Consider the following 9,799-nt stretch of genomic DNA (forward strand, 5'->3'; position numbering starts at 1 on the left):
CTAGCCCTGGCGCCGCAGGAGTTTCCAGAATTAGTTTTTATTTATTTGGTATAGGTTCATGAGATATATGCCAGCAGAACGATAAATTAAGGATGAAATGTTTTTTTCCTATTTGCTTTTGCAGCATTGCTGGTTTCTTGATGTGAAAATATTTCGTTACTTGACTTTTATTAAAAACAAAAACAACATAACATCGGACTACATTGAGGCGGCCTGCAAATGGCATGTGTCTCCTATTTATTATATTTAATTCATTAATTTTTTTAATATTATCTCGCTGCGTCCAGAGGACGTTATTGCAGGAGAAGTTGAGGATTGTTATTTTAAGGATATGCACTCTGCGCATAGAAAACTATGCAAGCATTAATCTCCACTATCAAGGAAAACCAAGCAGCACAATATCTCATAACATTTTAAAACAAACATTAAACGCATTCTTAACATTTAAGAAATAAGTCATTATAAAGATTTAAAACATCATTACTGGGTAGGTGATTTTATCCTTCAACATCCAAGAAATGCGTCATTGGAAACTTTTGAACAATATTACTGGGTAGCCGATTTCATTTTTGAACATCCATAAAATAAGTTATTAGAAACTATTGAAACAATATTACTGGAGAGCCGATTTCTTTCTCCAACAATACGTAGAAAAAAGTGAAAGCCGTTTACAACTCCCTGTAACGCCGAATTGGAGCGCAGCTCTTGAGGAGGAGGAGGGAAGGCTACTGAGGGCCACGTGTTCTCGGGGGGGGGGGGGGGGCACGTCACGTAACATGGGGGAAAGGGTCACGTGACCCCCCTCCGAGGTCACGTGACCTCGGGAGGGGGTCACGTGACCTGGAGATGTCACGTGACCTAGGTGGAGGGGTCACGTAACTCCCCAGGTCACGTGACCCCCCGGTCACGTGACAAAAATTTTCCTGCTAGATTTAGCGGGGAAATTGTTTCCGCTAGATTCAGCGGGGAAATTTTTCCGCTAGATCTAGCGGGGAAATTTTTCCGCTAAATTTAGCGGGGAAGTTTTTCCGCTAGATTTAGCGGGGGAACTTTTCCGCTAGATTTAGCGGGGAAATTTTTGCGCTAAATTTAGCGGGGAAATTCTTTCGCTAAATTTAGTGGGGAAATTTTTCTGCTAGATTTAGCGGGGAAATTTTTCCGCTAGATTTAGCAGGGAAATTTATCCGCTAGATTTAGCGGGGAAATTTTTCCGCTAGATTTAGCGGGGGAATTTTTCCGATAAATTTAGCGGGGAAATTTTTCTGCTAGATTTAACGGGGAAATTTTTCCGCTAGATTTAGCGGGGGAATTTACCCATAATGCACCGCGCGCTTACGCCGGCGGCGACGGCGACGCCGACGCCGCTCAAGCCGGAAACGGGCGCCTAAGAGCTGCGCTCTAAAACAAGTGTCCGGAATCATGGGTTCTACATGTACTTTTTTTATATTGCAAACGATATATGACATTTAATAAATAAAAGATAGGGGACACAAAAATGCACTTTAATTCATTCTTGCGCAGGACAAAAGCTTCCTATAGCCTTCTGTTTTTACCACATTTGTACATAAACTTGTATGACACACGCATTGTTTGCGACAGGTTTCTTAGCACACTAAATTGTGCTGGTGATTCACAGAAAATCCAGAACCAGAACATAATTAAATTGTTGTGGACTATTTTCGGAATGCAGAATAAAACAAGTACTGAAGCTCTACCCCTTAGTCATGATTTCATTCGCACACCAACTCCTGGCATGACCCCAGGCGTGGATTCATGTGCCAGGCCTTTCTGTGTGTGGGGAGGGGGGGAGGAAGTTACAGTGATGTAACATCACGAACATATATAATGTAAAGGGTAGATGTGACGTCACAAACGAAGGTGATTTAAATAGAAGAACATTTCTTCCCTAAGGTATTTCGAGGGAAGCGTCATGACACTTCCAAAGAGTCATGACGTCAGAACCTTTGGTTCTCACTTCAATGGCGGCTTTCATCTTCTCGATGCTCCTTTTTGAAAAGTAGTGCTTCCACTCACCTACCTCACCTTTGCGGAGAATGTTCACCTCCCTTCTGTCTTCCGACTTTACCCTATTGGTTGCTGATGAGGACGGTACTAGGCCGAAGCTTTTTGCGACAATGTTCGACATCTCCTCTGGCGTGGTTGTCATCAGTTGTCTCATGTACGTCGCAGTGCTCTTCTCCATCACTTCCTGAAAGACGTCCTGGTTAGCCTCAAGCATCTTCCCGTGGTCTTCTCCCAGAAAGTACGCTAGCCTCAAGGCCACGTCGGCCTTGTCCTTGTGTAAATCCTCGTATGTCACGAAGAAGACATTAGGCTGAGTTCTGCTACCGTATCCATACAGGACGTGACTAAAGTATTCACCGAAACCAAATTTTCCTTCGAGGAACGAGTCCACGAAATCATCGAAGGTACCGTCTTCGAACTGGCACTCAGGTATTTCCCGAACGAAGTGGAAGCAAGAGACGCAGCAGTCCCAAGGATTCCTCGCAACGTAGACGTATTTGGCCTTCTTGCTGCATTGAAGCCTGGCCATTGAGGAGTGCGTTCGTAGGAGCCTCGGAGCTTTTGTTGCCCCAAGTTCCATCGCTTCTATGAAGGGCTTCTTATCATGAAGTCCATGTAGTTCCTCTCGGATTCTCCCTTGTTCAATATAAGTTGGATGATCTGCTGCACCCAGTGGGTTCCAGACCTCGGGTACGTCACCTGTTGGGAACCAAGCTCAAGTGAAGCATTCCTTACACTGTTTTGCTCTAAAGACATGGTTCACACTGGCGACTGTTTAAGACCGTGTGCCTTCAGACCTTTTAAAAGCTCTTAGGACGTAAGAACACACCGACGCCATCTATAGGGTACCTGAAAAACACTTTCAGTTTTTGCATATTTTCTGTTTAATTCGCGCGTGATTCTTTTTTTTATTAATAAGAACGTTTGGCAATGTTATAAACGACCATTTATTATAGAGGGTATGAACATTTGATCTCGCAAACGCCGCAAATTTTCGCTCTAGGAAAATGCAGTTCCAGGGTCACCTCATAGATGGCGCCAGCATGCCAGCTCTTGTCGTAAGAGATCTCAAGATCACATTCCTAAGCAAACGCAAGTCTGTTAGCTGACCTTAAGTCCGACCTCAGCCGACGCCGCGATCCGTTTGAGCTAATCAATTCAGCGCCGAAAGTGCATCCCCACGGCGCTCATCATCTTTGTACGTCGGCTGCAACAATCACGCGCAGTGAATGACCCTTGATCCTTCGCTTCTTGCTGCGCGTGATTGGTTTCAAGCAGGGGCCCTAATCTGGACACTTGGCGGAAAACTCGGCAAGAAATTCGGCGGCTATGATTGGCCGGCGCCAAGGTCAAGTGTGGCGTTGGCCAATCGCGGCCGCCAGATTTCTCGCCGTCGTTTTCGCAAAGCGTCCAGCTTAGGGCCCCAGTATAGCAAACCCACTGAGACGCCGTGCGCCTTGACGATGCACTTATAGGACACGCTTGATTTGTTCCAGTAGAGTGACTATGTTGAGAGACAAATCGTCTGCTTCTTGCGTGGGAGTTACAGTGACGTCAGAATGACGCCGAACTTTGATTAGCTTTGATTGAAAGGATAGTGGGCAGACCTCAATGCAAAACGCCTTGAGGTCAACCCGCGATTTTTTTTTTCTTCAATCAGCGAATAAGAGTTTCGCGTCATGACATCATCGCAACCCCTGCTCAAAAAGCAGACGCACTTGCGCTCGGTAAATAGTTACTAAAGTTCCATCGAATCGCACCAGCGACTGCGTTCGCATAGAGTAAAAAACGGAGTATAGGGGAAAAAAAAATGAAAGACGTTCACAATTATCTGTATTGCCGAATTAGAACGCAGCTCTTGAGGAGGAGGAGGGAAGGGTACTGAGGGGAAGGAGTCCAAAGGGGAATTTACCGGGGAATTGTGGGACGATTTCCTGGTAAATTCCCCCGCTAAATTTAGCGGGGAAAGTCCACCGCTAAATTTGGCGCAAAAAATGTTCCAGTTAAGTTGAGCGAGAAAATTTCCCTGATAAATTTGACAGAAAAATGTTCCCGATAAATTCCCCACTCAAATTGGCGAGAAACTTTTCCCGCTAAATTTGGCGGGTAAGTTTCCCCGTTTGATTTAGCGAAAAACATTGACGGAGATATTTCCCCGCTAAACCGACGAAAAAAGTGCCCGCTAAATTTAGCGAAAAAAATTGGCGGAGACATTTCTCCACTAAATTTAGCAGAAAAGGTTGCCCGCTAAATTTGGCGGTAAAAATTCCGCGCTAAATATAGCGAAGAAATGTCTCCGCTAAATTTAGCAGAAAATATTGGTGGAGAAATTTCCCCGCTAAATTTGGCGGGAAATATTCCCGCTAAATTCAGCGGGTAAATTTCCTGCTAAATTTAACGGGGAGATTTCCCTGCTAAATTTAGCAGGGAAATTTCCCCGGACAACAAACAGCGCAGGGACCAGGACAGCGTAGAAGGCGGTAAACAGACACAGCGCTGACTTGCAACTGAGCTTTATTGGCACTGACAACCTGTATAAATACACAATTTGCCCGGCCCAAAAGCCAAGAAAAGAAACAACACAAGAGCAGGACTACAGGTGTTCCCAAAGTAAAGCTCAGTTGTAAGTCGTTGCGGGTGTTGTATACTCTATGCCCCTGTCCTGTGGCCGGAGATGCATAGGAGAGACAGGGCGCTGTCTTAATGAGCGTTTAAGAGAGCATCGTTATAATGTGTCTCAGGTTGTGTTGGGGCACCTTGGGGTGCCCTGCCGCGACTGCGGATGTACTCCGTTTTTTGAACGATGCACGGTCATCAGAAAACAAAAAGATAAACTGACACGTGAGATTATAGAAGCGCGCGCCATTGGACAATCGGGCTCTGAGTTTGTTAGTGCCCCGTCACTTGCCTTGACGGAAAAGGAGCGTATTTTTCTACTCAGATCGGAGAACAACGGCGCCTGCAGATGACTCTAGGAGCACGTGTAGTCCTCTTGTGTTGCTTCTTTTCGTGGCTTTTGGGCCGGGCAAATTGTGTATTTATACAGGTTGTCAGTGCCAATAAAGCTCAGTTGTAAGTCAGCGCTGTGTGTGTCTACCGCCTTCCACTCTGTCCTTGTCCCTGCGCTGTTTGTTTTCCGCAAATATGAATGACCAACTAGCCCAATCCTCAACACTACTAAATTTCCCCGTTAAATTTAGCGAAACGATTTCTCGCCAAACTTAGGTGCCGGGTGACCTCACCGGGGTGACGTCACTCGTGACCCTCATGACCGTCGTGATATCACATATGTGACGTCATGTGTAAAGCCATTATGGGAAACGTCCCATAATGCAAAGCGCTGTTACGCTGACGGCGACGGCGACGGCGACGCCGCTCAAGCCGGAAACGGGCGCGTAAGATCTGCGCTCTAATACAGGCAGTGAGGTCAAAGAGTGAAAGTAGGTAGGCTATCTGGTTAGGAAACATCGTAATGCAAGCCCTGAGACAGGGTTTAGATTATAATACCGGTGATATATCAGTTTCTTGCAGCGCACAGAGGCCGACGATCGCAGCGAGCGATACAAGAATCCCATTCCCACAGCGTGAGCAAGAAAAGGTGTAAGGACAAAGCTCTGACTACGATTAGATAAAAAAAAAAAAAGATTGTATGTTCGCAGGGACAAGCGAAAAGTGAAAAGTCATGCCCAACGTCCCAGCGCAAATCGTATCCTTCAGGTGTAATTGTACTTAGAGCTTCATATCCCTTGCCGGGTTCATCTGCTTTTTGTAGTCACTGGCTGTGTGTCTATTGTGCAGAAAACTTAACTCACATACGTTTCCTTTTTGAGTAATAAACTTCCGTCATCGCGCCTTCACAACTCTTTGTTTTCAGCAAAATAAAAAAGCTCGAACTTTTTTTTTTTTAATGGCAAATGGTAATCTCTTAAGATGTTGTATTTTGTGTGTATAATGTTAGTCTTTGATTGTGTACTTGAATCTTTCATGATACATCATCGGGAAGGCATGTTTTTGTTGTGTAGCATCAATTAATAAAAATGCATATAATGCCACGTAAAGCACACATAAAAAACGTACAGGTATACGCTGTCACGTCCGGTGATTTTTGAATAACAAAGGATAGTAATAAAGCTATGCGGAGCACAAGTTCGTCTGCTTCTTTTGCAGGGGTTTTGGTGACGTCAGAACGCGGAACTCGGATTGGCTCTGATTAAAGGATAGCAGGTAGACTTCAGAGCAGGCTCTCTTGAAATCTACCCACAATCCTTCTATCCGAGCCAATCAGAGCTCGGCGTTCTGACGTCACCACCCCAACCCCATGCAAAAGAAGCAGACGAATTTGCGCTCCGGACTCAAAGAACAAAGTATAGTCACTGCTCAGGATCAGAACGGCAGGGAGGTCTTTCATTTGTCCCATCTCCAGCGCGAGCTTGCTACCTTCAATAACAGTTCAGGGTAATGTGTGCTTCGAGGGAGCAAAAGCTGCCAAAGAGCAAGGGAAGGCAGCTTGAGCGAGTCAGTGTTCGGGCGTCAGAAAACGACACCCTCTCGTGCTCATACTTTCATTGGCCGTACCGGTGAACAAGGTTCACTTTGTAAAGTTACTCGTTATCGCATTTTATATCTCTGTGCGGGCAGAAACTGAAGGAGACGAGGAAACGTGTCCGGCGCAGGAACGTCAAAACGCTGAACTCTTTGTTCGAATGATTAGTGGCGAAAGGCGAAAGGCACGTTTTTTGTTTGTGTGTGCTTTTGAAGTGAGAATAGACCAACCCAAACCCTTTTACGTCACTCCACTGTGGTGGAGCTGCTGTTGGCACTGCGCATGCGGGAAAGTTTCACTCCTCCCGAATTGGGTTTCTGCGCACGGGTAGTGCGGATACCAGGTGTGGGCAAAACGGGCTTGCTTGTAAACGCTGTGTTGGTGTTATAGTATTCCGTTTCACTTTAATTACAACCGCAGATAACGCTACGATCGGATAGACCAAATCAGGTAGCACCAAAAGTGAATTGTCATGGAACTCGTCGCTTTTGTGGAGTTGCTACGAACGGCTAGGCCAATCACGCACAGAAACAAAGCTTAGGAGGACGGCGCATACCTTCCTTCTCTTAAAGGGGCCCTGCAAGGACTTTTTACTGTTTTTTAATTTGTACCGAACCCGAGCGCACTGAACGTAGTAACTTAGTGAAAGTTTTCTTTTCGCGAAATTCGCTTTATATTAAAAGTTATAGGAAATTTAGAATTACAAAAACAAGCTAAAAATAACCTCCTTCATGACGTCGTAGGTCCTGGCTTGAGTGGCCGTGAACTAGAGGAGGAATAGTGAGCTCATCGAGCGCTCACGGCCGCCGCACTCCGTGTCGACGGCGCCAGAGGGCGCCACTAAAGCATGTTCTGGATACGCTGTATGCAGCGGGCAGCCAAAGCGGCTTTTATTGCGTTTGCTGCGCGATTAAACACTAATTTGGCATGACACTTCATTGGCCACAAACGACAGCAAACACGGGGTAAAGATCAGTTCAGAATGGGAGCCACTTCGCGCTGCTGTACCGCGACACGGCCAAACCGCAAGACAAAGCCTCTCGCCGAGGGCCTTCGGAACGCTCGGAGCCGGTCGGATCCTCCCACTGATCTCAATGACAATTGCTGGATCGCGCTTGCCGCTCCCGCAAGTGAAGCCACCGGACTTCACTCGCTTGGGATACGATTTGCCGTTTTTGCTAGCCTTTGCTGCGGTTTTCCAGCGTGCTGTAGACACGTTTTCTACTCGTTCGTCGTCATTCGCCGAAGAAGTTTTTTGAGACTCTGTGTATTGTTGAGACTTGCCGTTGTGAACACGTGGAAAATTTTACGAAAGTGCAGTGTCGCAGGAAAAAGGCACAACGCGTCGAAAGGAAGGGCTGGCGGCGTGTTCAAAGCGTCCTTGGCACGCCGAAGTGCCGTGTCTCTGTGCCTTCGCGCGCTTGGATACCGACCAAGAACCGACGCCGTGTGAATGTGTTCAGCGAGTGCAATGTGCGTGAAGCCGTATCAAAAGGTACAACTCGTCGAAAACGTGTCGCCGGTGTCGCGGCGTGATCAAAGCTTCCTTGGCACGCCGAGTGATTCATCTTTGTGCCTTCGGACGCTTGGATACCGGTCAAGAATTGACGCCGCGCCAAAGTTCTGAACGTGTGTCGCGCGTAGATGCCTTTAGATCATTTATATATATCGGCCACGGAGTTCTGCATCGTCCAGCTGTTCCGGTGAGTTGCTATCAATAAAAGGGGGAGATCTGTACGTGTTCTTATGTACTATATTAACCATGGCTATGTCCCAAATCTACTCTAATAGATTCCGTGGGAGCACGAATAGGGCAACGTTGTGGAGCCAGGGGGGTTTTCGAAAGCAAAAGTACAAGACGGCGAGAATGAAAATCTTTGAAGCGCGGGCCGATATGGTCGTGTGCAATCTGTTGACCAATTAAAATTAGGCGAGCCGCGCTCAAACGTCAAGTGCAATTAAGTAGGTTGATAATAAGCCAGCGCTGATCAGTGATGAGGAGCTGTTGTGCACGGTATTGTGTAAATCGTCTAAGGACGAAAAAAAGACGTACCTTCCCCCAGCTTCCGTCGCTAGTGGACGCTGGATTAAGCTCGTTCCTAAACCGCGAGGGGAAAAGACGCTGATCCAGAGGCACGAACAGCTTCACGCACATTGCACTCGCTAAACACATACACACGGCGTCGGTTCTTGGTCGGTATCCAAGCGTGCGAAGGCACAGAGACACGGCACTTCGGCGTGCCAAGGAAGCTTTGAACACGCCGCCAGCCCTTCCTTTCGACGCGTTGTGCCTTTTTCCTGCGACACTGCACTTTCGTAAAATTTTCCACGTGTTCACAACGGCAAGTCTCAACAATACACAGAGTCTTCAAAAAACTTCTTCGGCGAATGACGACGAACGAGTAGAAAACGCGTCTACAGCACGCTGGAAAACCGCAGCAAAGGCTAGCAAAAACGGCAAATCGTATCCCAAGCGAGTGAAGTCCGGTGGCTTCACTTGCGCTGCAGCGAACAAGCGGGGGAAGCGCGATCCAGCAATTGTCATAGAGATCAGTGGATCCTCCTGTCCATACGACTGCAGCCCCACCGCGTACATCCGGGATATTTCCGTGTCGGAGCGTTATCCCACTACTCCTTTCTAGTAGGCGCCTCCTTTGCCACCGCCTGGTGGCGCGTATGTCGGCGGGTCATTTCTTGTTTCCGTACTTTATAAACTGCATTTCTTTCTTTTTTCATCTATAATAGTGAACAAAAACTACTTTCATAAATAATTGAAACGTTTCGCGCCACTTATATTTTATATTTCGATCAAAAAGAAGTTTTTAGTGGCTCTGACCAGTAGTAAGCCCAGGACCAAAGACGTCACATTTTGCGCGCTTTCGGTACCGCACGTCGCCCTCGTCGGTGGAGGAGGTTTCCGTGTCGTCCGGTTAAAATATGGCGCACTGATATTTAGCTACTCTTTCCGTGCCCGCTGGCTTGCCCGAACCCCAAAAGGCGTGGAAACCGCATAAAAGGTAGACCCTTAAATATGATTGCAGGGCCCCTTTAAGTAGCAATACAGGCAATTCAACTCGCTTAAAGAAAGAAGACAACATGCTGACTTGAATAATGTCTCCCTGCTGTGGCTCCAACAGGGGGATCCTCTCGTAGAGCACCGGATTGAAGAAAGGGAAGATGGCGTCACCGCCGTGCGTCGACGGTCACGGGAACCTTTCTGGTCTCTCCCAT

General features: G+C 47.0%; 1 pseudogene; it reads right to left on the reverse strand.

The window, feature by feature from the left end:
* Positions 1-1,906: 1,906 nt before the first annotated feature.
* Positions 1,907-9,799, reverse strand: LOC120844344 (annotated as a pseudogene).

This window comes from Ixodes scapularis, unplaced genomic scaffold (genome assembly GCF_016920785.2).
Source record: "Ixodes scapularis isolate PalLabHiFi unplaced genomic scaffold, ASM1692078v2 PGA_scaffold2__306_contigs__length_199485367, whole genome shotgun sequence".
Lineage (NCBI taxonomy): Eukaryota > Metazoa > Arthropoda > Arachnida > Ixodida > Ixodidae > Ixodes > Ixodes scapularis.